Here is a 14,282-nt window from a genome sequence, read left to right as displayed (position 1 = left end):
TTGCATTAAGGAAGCCCCTATGGTGCCAGAACAGCAAATAAAAACACATGCCATACCATTTTGGAAACTAGACCCCTTGAGGAACATAACAAGGAATTAAGTGAGCCTTAATACCCCACAGGTGTTTCACGACTTTTGCATATGTAAAAAAAAAAAAAAAAATCACTAAAATGTGTGTTTCCCCCCAAATTTCACATTTTTCAAGGGTTAATAGCAGAAAATACCCCCCAAAATTTGTAACCCCATCTCTTCTGAGTATGGAGGTACCCCATAAGTTGACCTGAAGTGCACTGCGGGCGAACTACAATGCTCAGAAGAGAAGGAGTCATATTTGGCTTTTTGAGAGCAAATTTTGCTCGGGGGCATGTCACATTTATGAAGCCCCTATGGTGCCAGGACAGCAAAAAAAAAAAAAAAAAACACATGCCATACCATTTTGGAAACTAGACCCCTTGGGGAACGTAACAAGGAATTAAGTTAGCCTTAATACCCCACAGGGGTTTCACAACTTTTGCATAAGTAAAAAAAAATAAAAAATCACTAAAATGTGTGTTTCCCCCCAAATTTCACATTTATGCAAGGGTTAATAGCAGAAAATACGCCCAAAATTTGCAACCCCATCTCTTCTGAGTATTGAGGTACTCCATAAGTTGACCTGAAGTGCCCTACGGGCGAACTTCAATGCTCAGAAGAGAAGGAGTCATATTTGGCTTTTTAAGAGCAAATTTTGCTCGGGGGGCATGTCGCATTAATGAAGCCCCTATGGTGCCAGGACAGCAGAAAAAAAAACACATGGCATACCATTTTGCAAACTAGACCCCTTGAGGAAAGTAACAAGGAATTAAGTGAGCCTTAATACCCCACAGGGTTTCACGACTTTTGCATACGTAAAAAAAAAAATCCCTAAAATGTGTGTTTCCCCCCCAAATTTCACATTTATGCAACGGTTAATAGCAGAAAAATTTGTAACCCCATCTCTTTTGAGTATGGAGGTACCCCATAAGTTGACCTGAAGTGCAAGGAGAAAATTCACAATCTTAATTTTTTACACTTGCATGTTCTTGTAGACCCAATTTTTGAATTTTTACAAGCGGTAAAAGGAGAAAATTTATACTTGTATTTGTAGCCCAATTTCTCTCGAGTAAGCACATATCTCATATGTCTATATAAAGAGTTCGGCGGGCACAGTAGAGGGCTCAGAAGGGAAGGAGCCACAAGGGGATTTTGGAGAGTACGTTTTTCAGAAATGGTTTTTGGGTGGCATGTTGCATTTAGGAAGCCCCTATGGTGCCAGAACAGCAAATAAAAACACATGCCATACCATTTTGGAAACTAGACCCCTTGAGGAACGTAACAAGGAATTAAGTGAGCCTTAATACCCCACAGGTGTTTCACGACTTTTGCATATGTAAAAAATAAAAAATAAAATTCACTAAAATGTGTTTCCCCCCAAATTTCACATTTTTGCAAGGGTTAATAGCAGAAAATACCCCCCAAAATTTGTAACCCCATCTCTTCTGAGTATGGAGGTACCCCATAAGTTGACCTGAAGTGCACTGCGGGCGAACTACAATTCTCAGAAGAGAAGGAGTCATATTTGGCTTTTCGAGAGAAAATTTTGCTCGGGGGCATGTCGCATTTATGAAGCCCCTATGGTGCCAGGACAGCAAAAAAAAAATAAAAAACACATGGCATACCATTTTGGAAACTAGACCCCTTGGGGAACGTAACAAGGAATTAAGTTAGCCTTAATACCCCACAGGGGTTTCACAACTTTTGCATAAGTAAAAATAAAAAAAAAATTCACTAAAATGTGTGTTTCCCCCCCAAATTTCACATTTATGCAAGGGTTAATAGCAGAAAATACGCCCAAAATTTGAAATTTGCAACCCCATCTCTTCTGAGTATGGAGGTACTCCATAAGTTGACCTGAAGTGCACTACGGGCGAACTTCAATGCTCAGAAGAGAAGGAGTCATATTTTGCTTTTTGAGAGCAAATTTTGCTCGGGGGCATGTCGCATTGATGAAGCCCCTATGGTGCCAGGACAGCAAAAAAAAAACAAAAAAACACATGGCATACCATTTTGGAAACTAGACCCCTTGAGGAAAGTAACAAGGAATTAAGTGAGCCTTAATACCCCACAGGGTTTCACGACTTTTGCATACGTAAAAAAAAAAAAAAAATCACTAAAATGTGTGTTTCCCCCAAAAATTTCACATTTATGCAAGGGTTAATAGCAGAAAAATTTGTAACCCCATCTCTTTTGAGTATGGAGGTACCCCATAAGTTGACCTGAAGTGCACTACGGGCGAACTACAATGCTCAGAAGAAAAGGAGTCATATTTGGCTTTTTGAGAGCAAATTTTGCTCGGGGGCATGCCGCATTTAGGAAGCCCCTATTGTGATAGGACAGCAAAATAACCTCCACATGGCATACCATTTTGGAAACTAGACCCCTTGAGGAACGTAACAAGGGGTACAGTGAGCATTTACCCCCACTGGTGTCTGTCAGATCTTTGGAACAGTGGGCTGTACAAAATTTTTAATTTGCACAGCCCATTTTTCCAAAGATCTGTCAGACACCAGTGGGGTGTAAATTCTCACTGCACCCCTCATTACATTCCGTGAGGGGTGTAGTTTCCAAAATGTGGTCACATGTGTTTTTTTTTTTTTTGTGTTTGTCAAAACCGCTGTAACAATCAGCCACCCCTGTGCAAATCACCTCAAATGTACATGGTGCACTATCCCTTCTGGGCCTTGTTGTGCGCCCCCAGAGCACTTTGCGCCCACATATGGGGTATCTCCGTAGTCAGGAGAAACTGCATTACAAATTTTGGGGGGCTTTTTTTCCCTTTTACCTCTTGTCAAAATGAAAAGTTAGGGCAACACCAGCATGTTAGTGTAAAAAAATTTTTTTTTTTACACTAACATGCTGGTGTAGACCCCAACTTCACCTTTCATAAGGGGTGAAAGGAGAAAAAGCCCCCCAAAATTTTACCCTTTTTCTGCTTTTTTCTAATTTATCTCCCCATGTGTTTCTGACCTGGCTTCTCTGAAGCTCTTTGCACTTTCAGTCCAGTTTAGGGACAGCGGCAAAGTTGGGGACTGCCATTTAGGCTGGATCAGTCAAGTAGGTAGGAACAGCGGTTTGGGGCTAGCTCAGGTCTGCATTGATCCCAACCTTGACGTAGCAGGATGTCTACACAAACTTTGTTTGCTAATAGTTAAATAGGGTGACCTTTAAACTAAGCCAAATGTTATTCTGATAAAGTTAAACAGTGCAATGCCGTGGTATTTTTCACATGAATTTGACATACTCATTTAAAAGCCTTTTTTTTTATTTTTTTTTTACTTCCTGCAGGCCTACGCCTCGTTTCTACAGATATCTCATGGCATTTATTTTTGCCATCGAAGAGATTAACAAGAATCCAGATATTTTACCAAATACGACCCTGGGATACCATGTGTATGACTCATGTAACAATGTGAATAACGCTATAAACAATGTTCTGCCGATTCTTTCTGGTTTTGGAGACATTATTCCTAATTACAATTGTGAGAAGTTGTATGACTTAGTCGGTGTTATTGGAGATATGAGTCCAGAAATATCTTTACACTTAGCACGAATATTAAACATTTTTGGGTACTCACAGGTGAGTTGTATTATTACAATGTCATAGACAATTTTATTCTATTAGCTTCTTAGGTGTTCAATACAATTTTTTTTAACAGCATAGAGAAAAGTAGATAGACAGGTAGGTAGCTAGCTATGCAGGTAAGTGAATAGGTAGCCAGGTAGCCTTAGGTAAGTAGGTAGCTAGCTATGTTAGCTACTTGGATACTTACCTACTTAACTACTAATTTGCTAGGTATGTAGGTAAGTAGCTATGTAGATATGCAGGTAGGTACATAGGTAGGTAGGTAGCCAGCTATCTGCTAGCTAGGTAGCCAGGTATGCAGTTATATACTGTAGGTAGTCAGAAGTATAGTTGAGCGAGCTGAGCCCCCCAAAGCCTGAGTTGATTCAAATTTCGGGGAGTTCAAGACTCACAGAACTTTCGAGTCTAGCCAAACCTGGAAATGTTGGAACTAAGCTGTGCCTGCAGCTAGACAGCTGCAAGCACAGTTAATGCTTTAAAGGTGTTCTCCACTGGAAAAACCCAAATCAACTGGTGCCAGAAAGTTAAACAGATTTGTAAATTACTTATATTAAAAAATCTTAAAGGGGTTATCCAGGAAAAAAACTTTTTTTTATATATCAACTGGCTGCAGAAAGTTAAACAGATCTGTAAATTACTTCTATTAAAAAATCTTAATCCTTTCAATACTTTTAAGCTGCTGAAGTTGAGTTGTTCTTTTCTGTCTAAGTGCTCTCTGATGACACGTGTCTCGTGAACTGTCCAGAGTAGAAGCAAATCCCCATAGCAAACTTATTCTACTCTGTGCAGTTCCTGAGACAAGCAGAAATGTCAGCAGAGAGCACTGTTTCCAAACAGAAAAGAACAACTCAACTTCAGCAGCTGATAATTATTGGAAGGATTAAGATTTTTTAATAGAAGTAATTTACAAATCTGTTTAACTTTCTGGAGCCAGTTGATGTATATAAAAAAAAGTTTTTTCCTGGAATACCCCTTTAATCCTTCCAGGATTTATCAGCTGCTGTTATGATCCACAGTATCTTTTTGAATTTCCTTTATGTCTGACCACAATGCTCTCCGCTGACACCTCTGTCCATTTTAGGAACTGTCCAGAGCAGGAGAAAATCCCCATAGAAAACCTATCCTGCTCTGGACAGTTCCTAAAATGGACAGATGTGTCAACCAAGAGCACTGTGGTCAGACAGAAAGCAAATTCAAAAAGAAAATAACTTCCTGTGGAGCATACAGGAGCTGTTAAGTACCTGAAGGATTAAGATTTTTTTTTATTTCAGTCATTTACAAACCTGTTTACATTTTTGCACCAGTTGATAAAAAAAAATGTTTCCCAGTGGAGTACCCCTTTAACTCTTGCTAGGCTGAGCGTTATGTGTTCAGTACAGCTATGAGTTAGGGCTGCAGTAGTAAAAAACTACTAATAAGTTGTTGATTGCATTTGATTTCACCCCTGAGATCTGCTGCGATCCTTATTTACAGGCCAGGGATGCAGGCGACATTTTACTCAGCTCTCCGGTCGGCAGGTGTCTCTGTCAGTCAGAGACCTCAATGCGATCAATAACTATTGACATTTCTGATTGACCTGTCAAAAGTTGTTTCTTGCTGAGCTGAGTGTGCCAGTCCAGCAAGTAAAGAGTTAATTAATGCTACTGAGCGCTAATTAACCCTTTGGGGGATTGTATACAGTATACAACCTTTGCTGTATACAGAAGACGATCACTTACCAACCCTAATCTTGGTCCGTCAGTCTTCTTCTGTCATGATTACATCATTAGAGGCGAGGCTACAGGAAAAGACCAATAGAGATGAAGGTTGGTGAGTATGGGTCTTTCACATTGTGTGTTTTTAGAACGCCTTTTTGCTTTTAAAAGGCATATTAAAAATGTATGATGTGAAGAGACCCTTTTTTGGCTGTGGTTTCCCAAACAGGGAACCTCCAGCTGTTAAACTACAACCCCCATTATTCCATTATGATGGGAATTGTAGTTAAGCAACAGCGAGCCTCCAGTTTAGCTAAAGGCTCTGTGTTGCTAAACTACTGCTCCAATCATTCCCAGTCAGTCTTTTTGGGACCTAATTTGGATCTCCCACCATTACTAGATATAGAAAGTGGTTGTTCCACCTGATTACATGAGAGGATGGGCATATATGACATGTAATTTTACCTTACTCTGAGCATCATTCCTATTTTTTCTATTCCATTTTATAATAGTTCAATAAAAGTTACGTTTTCGGTAATCCAACAATATAGGGATATCTGTACCCCAGGCAATGTGATCTGGGGTAATTGTGTTTAGTAGTTCATCAGATCCCGGATTGCCTTTGGGGGCAATTGTGGTTAGCTAACAGAAGGGATAACTTTTAATCTGCTGGACAGAATTGTGTAAGTAACTCTGGTCTTAATGCTGTCCCTCTACATTACAACTAGAGAATCGAACAAATCCGAACTCGCTACAAATTTTCTGGAAAATTCCATTTGTAACAAATCCGAATATTGCAGCGATTCGATAAAATGAATCACCTAATTGTACTCCTTTTAATGCGGTCTAGGCGATCTAAAATGGTGGCTACACATGTGAAGACATGGAACAAGGAACAAGGCGGGTAGGCGGGATTACCCTGAATCACATGCAGCATGCAGCCTATTGGCAGCTAGCGAGCTCTGTGATGTCACAACCCTCTATAATCAACAGCCATTGCTGCACATAGGTATTGCTGGGATATTTTCCTGAGACAGTGTCTGTCTGTTACTGAGAAAATCACACATCACTGCAGGCAGGCGGACAGGGACAGAGAGAGAGAGAGAGAGAGAGAGAGATTCTGACTGCTACATACCGGGCGTAATATATACGCCCGGTAATGGCTGACATCCGCAATCAGGCGGATGTCCACCATTAACCCCTCAGATGTCGTGATCAGTACAGATCATGGCATCTGCGGTAATGCGCATGTTAAAATAGAGGATCGGATCGCCAGCATCACTGCCATGGCGATCTGATCATCTGTAATGGCGGGCGGACATCCCCTCACCTGCCTCCGTCCGTCTCTCGGTGTCTCCTGCTCTGGTCTGAGATGGAACAGACCAGATCAGAAGATAGCCGACAATACTGATCGGTGCTATGCCCTATGCATAGCACTGAACAGTATTAGCAATCAAATGATTGCTATAGATGGTCCCCTATGGGGACATAAAAAGTGTAAAAAAAATAAAATAAAATAAATGTTGAAAAATTTTAAAATGAAAAGTAAAAAAAAAGGGAAAAATCCCCTCCCCCAATAGAAATGAAAATTGTCAGTTTTTCCCATTTTACCCCCAAAATGCGTTAAAAAATGTTTTCATAAACATATTTGCTATCGTCGCATGTGTAAATGTCCGAACTATCAAAATATAATGTTAATGATCCCGTATGGTGAATGGCATAAACATAAAAAATAAAAAAAAAGTCCAAAAATGCAGCTTTTTTTGGTCACATTTTATTCCCCCAAATTTTTTTTAAAAATTATCTAAAACTTTTCTATATGCAAATGTGGTTTTGATAAAAAGTACAGATGACAGTGCAAAAAAATTAGCCCTCATTCCGCCCTATATAAGGAAAAATGAAAAAGTTATTGGTGGTACAAATAGGGCGATTTTAGATTACTGATTTTGTAGAAAAAGTTTTAGATTTTTTTTTAAGCGGTACAAAAATATAAAAGCCCTGTTTATCATTTTAATCATATTGACCCACAGAATAAAGAACACATGTAAAAAATAAAATTACCGTAAAGTGTACAGTGTGAAAATGAAACCCTCCCAAATTAGCAAAATTGTGGTTTTCATTTAAGTTTCCTCCCTAAAAAAATAATTTTTTGGGTTCGCTGTACATTTTGTGGTAAAATGAGAGGTTTCATTACAAAGTACGATTGGTCACACAAAAAATAAGCCCTTATATGGGTCTGTAGATGGACGTATAAGAGTAATGGATTTTAGAAGGCGAGGACGAAAAAACGAAAATGCAAAAATAAAGTCGGCCTGGTCCTTAAGGTTAAAATGGGCTTGGTTCTTAAGGGGTTAACCGTACTTTCCTATAATAAGTGTAATATATACGCTCTCAGCTGTTGTCTGTTTTTTACTGTTAAAATCATAGGGGACAATTAATGTTAACCCCTTAAGGACCAGGCCATTTTATACCTTAGGACCAGAGCGTTTTTTGAACATCTGACCACTGTCACTTTAAGCATTAATAACTCTAAGACACTTTTACCTATCATTCTGATTCCAAGATTGTTGTTTCGTGACATATTCTACTTTATGTTATTGGTAAAATTTTGTCGATACTTGCATCGTTTCTTAGTGAAAAATTCCAAAATTTGATGAAAAAATTGAAAATTTTGCATTTTTCTAACTTTGAAGCTCTCTGCTTGTAAGGAAAATGGATATTCCAAATAATTTTTTTTTATTCACATATACAATATGTCCACTTTATGTTTGCCTCATAAAATTTACGATTTTTTACTTTTGGAAGACACCAGAGGGCTTCAAAGTTCAGCAGCAATTTTCCAATTTTTCACAAAATTTCCAAAATCACAATTTTTCAGGGACCAGTTAAGGTTTGAAGTGGATTTGAAGGGTCTTCATATTAGAAATACCCCATAAATGACCCCATTATAAAAACTGCACCCCCCAAAGTATTCAAAATGACATTCAGTCAGCGTTTTAACCCTTTAGGTGTTTCACAGGAATAGCAGCAAAGTGAAGGAGAAAATTCACAATCTTCATTTTTTACACTTGCATGTTCTTGTAGACCCAATTTTTGAATTTTTACAAGGGGTAAAAGGAGAAAATGTATACTTATATTTGTAGCCCAATTTCTCTCGAGTAAGCACATACCTCATATGTCTATGTAAAGTGTTCGGCGGGCACAGTAGAGGGCTCAGAAGCGAAGGAGCGACGAGGGGATTTTGGAGAGTACGTTTTTCTGAAATGTTTTTTGGGGGGCATGTTGCATTTAGGAAGCCCCTATGGTGCCAGAACAGGAAAAAATACCCACATGGCATACCATTTTGGAAACTAGACCCCTTGAGGAACGTAACAAGGAATAAAGTGAGCCTTAATACCCCACAGGTGTTTCACGACTTTTGCATATGTAAAAAAAAAATTCAAAAAATTTCACTAAAATGTGTGTTTCCACCCAAATTTCACATGTATGCAAGGGTTAATAGCAGAAAATACCCCCCCAAAATTTGTAACCCCATCCCTTCTGAGTATGGAGGTACCCCATAAGTTGACCTGAAGTGTACTACGGGCGAACTACAATGCTCAGAAGAGAAGGAGTCATATTTGGCTTTTTGAGAGCAAATTTTGCTTGGGGGCATGTCGCATTGATGAAGCCCCTATGGTGCCAGGACAGCAAAAAATACCCACATGGCATACCATTTTGGAAACTAGACCCCTTGTTGAACGTAACAAGGAATAAAGTGAGCCTTAATACCCCACAGGGGTTTCACGACTTTTGCATACGTAAAAAAAAAAATTTCACTAAAATGTGTGTTTCCCCCCCAAATTTCACATTTTTGCAAGGGTTAATAGCAGAAAATACCCCCCAAAATTTGTAACTCCATCTCTTCTGAGTATGGAGGTACCCCATAAATTGACCTGAAGCGCACTACAGGCGAACTACACTGCTCAGAAGAGAGGGAGTCATATTTGGCTTTTTGTGAGCAAATTTTGCTCGGGGGGCATGTCGCATTTAGGAAGCCCCTATGGTGCCAGGACAGCAAAATAACCCCCACATGGCATAACATTTTGGAAACTAAACCCCTTGAGGAACGTAACAAGGGGTACAGTGAGCATTTACCCCCCACTGGTGTCTGTCAGATCTTTGGAACAGTGGGCTGTACAAAATTTTTAATTTGCGCAGCCCACTGTTCCAAAGATCTGTCAGACACCAGTGGGGGGTAAATTCTCACTGCACCCCTCATTACATTCTGTGAGGGGTGTAGTTTCCGAAATGGAGTCACATGTGAGGTTTTGTTTTTTTTGCGTTTGTCAAAACCGCTGTAACAATCAGCCAGCCCTGTGCAAATCACCTCAAATGTACATGGTACACTCTCCCTTCTGGGCCTTGTTGTGCGCCCCCAGAGCACTTTGCGCCCACATATGGGGCATCTCCGTAGTCGGGAGAAATTGCATTACAAATTTTGGGGGGCGTTTTTCCCTTTTACCTCTTGTCAAAATGAAAAGTATGGGGCAACACCAGCATGTTAGTATAAAAAAAAAATTTTTTTACACTAACATGCTGGTGTAGACCCCCAACTTCACCTTTTCATGAGGGGTGAAAGGAGAAAAAGCCCCCCAAAATTTGTTAAGAAATTTCTCCCGAGTACGGCGATACCCCATATGTGGCCCTAAACTGTTGCCTTGTAATACGACAGGGCTCCAAAGTGAGAGCGTCATGCGCATTTGAGGCCTAAATTAGGGACTTGCATAGGGGTGGACATAGGGGTATTCTACGCCAGTGATTCCCAAACAGGGTGCCTCCAGCTGTTGCAAAACTCCCAGCATGCCTGGACAGTCAACGGCTGTCCGGCAATACTGGGAGTTGTTGTTTTGCAACAGCTGGAGGCTCCATTTTGAAAACAGTGGCGTACCAGACGCTTTCATTTTTATTGGGGAGGGGAGGGGGGCTGTGTAGGGGTATATGTATATGTAGTGTTTTTTTATTTTTTATTTTATTTTGTGTTAGTGTAGTGTAGTGTAGTGTTTTTAGGGTACAGTCACATGGGCGGGGGATTACAGCGAGTTTGAGCTGCCGCGCAAAATTTGCTGCATCGCAAACTTGCAGCCTGATACTCACTGTAAGCCCCCTGCCCATGTGAATGTATCCTGTACATTCACAGTGGGGGGGGACCTCCAGCTGTTGCAAAACTACAACTCCCAGCATGCACAGTCCATCAGTGCATGCTGGTAGTTATAGTTTTGCAACAGCTGGAGGCACACGGGTTGGGAAACACTGAGTTAGGAAACAGACAATGTTTCCCAACCAGTGTGCCTCCTGTTGTTGCAAAACCACAACTCCCAGCATTCTCAGGCATGCTGGGAGTAGTAGTTCGGCAACATCTTTAGAGCCAGATGTTGCCGAACTACAACTCCCAGCATGCTTGAAGTTGTAGTTTTGCAACATCTGGAGGACTAGTTTGCAGACCACTAATACAGTGGTTCCCAATCTGTGCCCTTCCAGATGTTGCAAAACTACAACTCCCAGTATGCCAAAACTGTCCAGGCATGCTGGGAGTTGTAGTTCTGCAACATCTGAAGGGCCAGATGTTACAGAACTACAACTCCCAGCATGCCTGGACAGTAAGGGCATGCTGAGGATGTGTAGTTTTGCAACATCTGGAAGGGCACAGTGGTCTCCAAACTGTGGACCTCCAGATGTTGCAAAACTGCAACTCCCAGCATGCCCAGATGCCAAGGGCTGTCTGGGCATGCTGGGAGTTGTAGTTTACAGGGTCCCATTACAGCAATGCATGTCGCTTTACGGCGACGTGCATTGCTGTAAAGGGCCCTACCGCGGCTGAAGATCAACTCACCTGTCGCCGCCGCCGCCGTCTCCGCCGCCAGGATCCGGGTCTTCAGGGACGAGGTAAGTACCGGGGCTGGTCCCCAGCACTCCCCCGTCCCCCGCCGCGTCCTCTGGTCTTCCTCCCGTCCTCTCCGGACTACAAGGGGCCGGGCAGTACGGGAGGAAGTAACCGCCCCCCCCCCCCCCCTGCGATTGCTCGGTTAGTTAACCGACGGATCGCAGGGGATCGGAGGAGGTGGCTGGCTTACCACCTCGCTCCTAGGCTCCAGCATGGTCCTGGCTGTCTGTGACAGCCGGGATCATGCGAAATTACCGGGCGGTCGGGTCCCAGAGGCCCGATCAGCCTGGTATCGCCGCAGATCGCAAGGGCGATTTCCCTTGCGATTTGCGGCGATCGCCGACATGGGGGGCCTACATGGCCCCCCTCAGCGTTTGCCCTGGATGCCTGCTGAAGGATTTCAGCAGGCATTCAGTTCCGATCTCTGCCCGGCGAGCGGCAGAGACCGGAAAATGCCATGACGTTGTGGAACGTCATTGGTCCTTAAAGCCCAGGGTGCCATGACGTTCCACAACGTCATTGGTCCTTAAGAGGTTAAAGGCCATAAAAACCTACACACCTGCTTTTAACGCCTAATTCAGATGTAACCGTACAGGGGCGTAGCTTCCTATACTAAGTGTAATATATACGCACTCAGCTGCTATACAAGTATGTCAGGAAGAGAAGTGCCAGGACGTGCACAGGGGACTGGAAGAGGCCTAAATTTATCAGACGCAGACAGAGATCCAGCAGAATAGGGGCTGAGTCTCTCTGAAGCTTTGGTTTGTATTCTAAAGTATTGTATTCTTAAGTGTGAACATCTGAGAAGTTTAAAAAGCAGGAGTTGTAAGCAGGACCCACTGTAACTGTAAGTATTACACTCCCTTGATAAAAGTAGTTTTTCTTAATAGTTAATAACAGCTGTTTGTCACCAAGGATATGGACAGCAGGATTGGAGGTTTTCTTCAGTGCACATTGTGCCACATGTATACATCTCTGGAGCAGCAGCTTCAGGGTGAATACCGCTGTGACAAATGTGAGCATGTTGCCCACCTGGAAGCTCGTATTAGAGATCTAGAGGAGCAAAATGCAACATTGAGGGCGATTGACAATCTTACAGAGCAAGCAGTTAGTGGGGTAGAAATGGAGGTTGGAGATACTAGCCAGGGGGCCCAAGTAGGGAGCTGGGTTAATGTAGTTAGAGGGACTGGAAAGGGGGCAAGAAAAAGGAAGGTCACTTCTGCTTCTGATCTCCCAAGTAAAATTGCCAAGTTGGGCAAAGATGTGAGGGCCTCAGTATCAGAGATGGCAACCCTAGCAGCCGGGGGAACAGATCAACTAGTAGTGTGGGGGATGGTAAGACAGTTAGTTGTGGTAGGGGATTCTATAATCAGGAAGACGGATAAAATAATTTGTCGCTAAGACCACCTCAACCGAATGGTTTGCTGTCTCCCTGGGGTTCGTCATATGGTGGAAAGTGTGGACAAATTACTGGGGGGGCTGGGGATGACCCAGCTGTTGTGGTCCATGTGGGAACCAACGACAGAATACATGGTAGGCGGAGGTCCTTGAAGAATAATTACAAGGAACTAGGTGCCAAGCTGAAGGGAAGGACCTCTAAGGTTGTGTTCTCTGGAATACTTCCTGTGCCATGCGCATCACAGGAAACACAGCTGGAGCTTAGGGAGTTAAATGCATGGCTTCAGTCGTGGTGTAAGGGGGGAGGGTTTGAGTTTTTAGAGCACTGGGCTGACTTTTCATTGTGGTACAAACTCTTTTCTACGGATAATTTGCACCTGAATGGAAGAGGGTCCGCTGTGCTGGGGGAGAGAATCCTGGAAGGGGTGGCTGAGTATTTAAACTAGGTGAGTGGAGGGAGGATAATAAAGCAAAGAAAGCAGACAGTGGGATGGATAGGTTAGAGAGGGGTCAGGACATAATGGTGGGTGGAGAGGAGTCCTGTGGGGGGGAGGTTAAGAGCAGTGAATAAGGAGATCCATGGGTTAAAAACCAGCCGTAAAAATAAATGTAGCCCGAAAAATTGTAACCCCAATAATTCAAAAAATTCCATTAGCCCCAATTACTCAATAACTACAATAAGCCCCATTAACTAAAAAAATACAATTAGCCCCAATAACTTAAATAATAACGTTAGACCCAATAATGCAAAAAATCCCATTAGCCCCAATAACTTAAATAGTACAATTAGCCCTTATAACTCAAATAATAACATTAACCCCAATAACTCAGAAAATCCCATTAGTGAGACTATGTCCCTCATTTACTAACGTGAAACCAACAGTTTTTGTCTGGTTGTGCGACCAAATTTGTGTTGCATAGCCCATGCGACACAAATTTGGTCGCACAACCCGACAAAAGATATCATCAGTCCGAGTGTTTTTTAAACCCGTCAAAATGGGCGTGGTTATCACAAAAAGGGGCGTGTCCCCAACAAAAAAGAAAAAACACTCGGAGTATGATGAAAAACTCACTGGAAAACCTGTGAATTTTTCTTCACCAAAACCCGACAGCTCTGAGCTGTCTTACTTTAATTTTCCCAGCCGGGATCCCTGAATAGCCCGTACTGAGGAGCCATTCAGGAATCCCTGCGAGCTGCGGTGGGGAAAGATATATAGAATCGCTGGGGGGAATGTATATGTCCCCACAGCTTCTATATATCTTGCCCCCCACTGCGCAATATGTCTTGTCCCCCGCCGCGCTATTATATACCCCCCGCAGCTCATGTGTACACATATATATACTATATACCCCCCGCATAGCGCTATTATATACCCCCCGCAGCGCATGCAGATATATATTATACATGCCCCCGCACAGCGCATCTATATACACATGCTTCTGAAGCGCTATCAATGACTAATGCAGTGGTCTCCAACTTGCGGACCTCCAGATGTTGGAAAACTACAACTCCCAGCATGCACGAAGTATTCTCCGAGTTGTAGTTTTGCAACGTCTGGAGGTCCGCAAGTTGGAGACCACTGGCTAATACTTGTTAATGATAGCG

The sequence above is a fragment of the Hyla sarda genome, chromosome 1, assembly GCF_029499605.1.
Source record: "Hyla sarda isolate aHylSar1 chromosome 1, aHylSar1.hap1, whole genome shotgun sequence".
NCBI classification, from domain to species: Eukaryota; Metazoa; Chordata; class Amphibia; order Anura; family Hylidae; genus Hyla; species Hyla sarda.
This window is presented reverse-complemented; position numbering follows the sequence as displayed.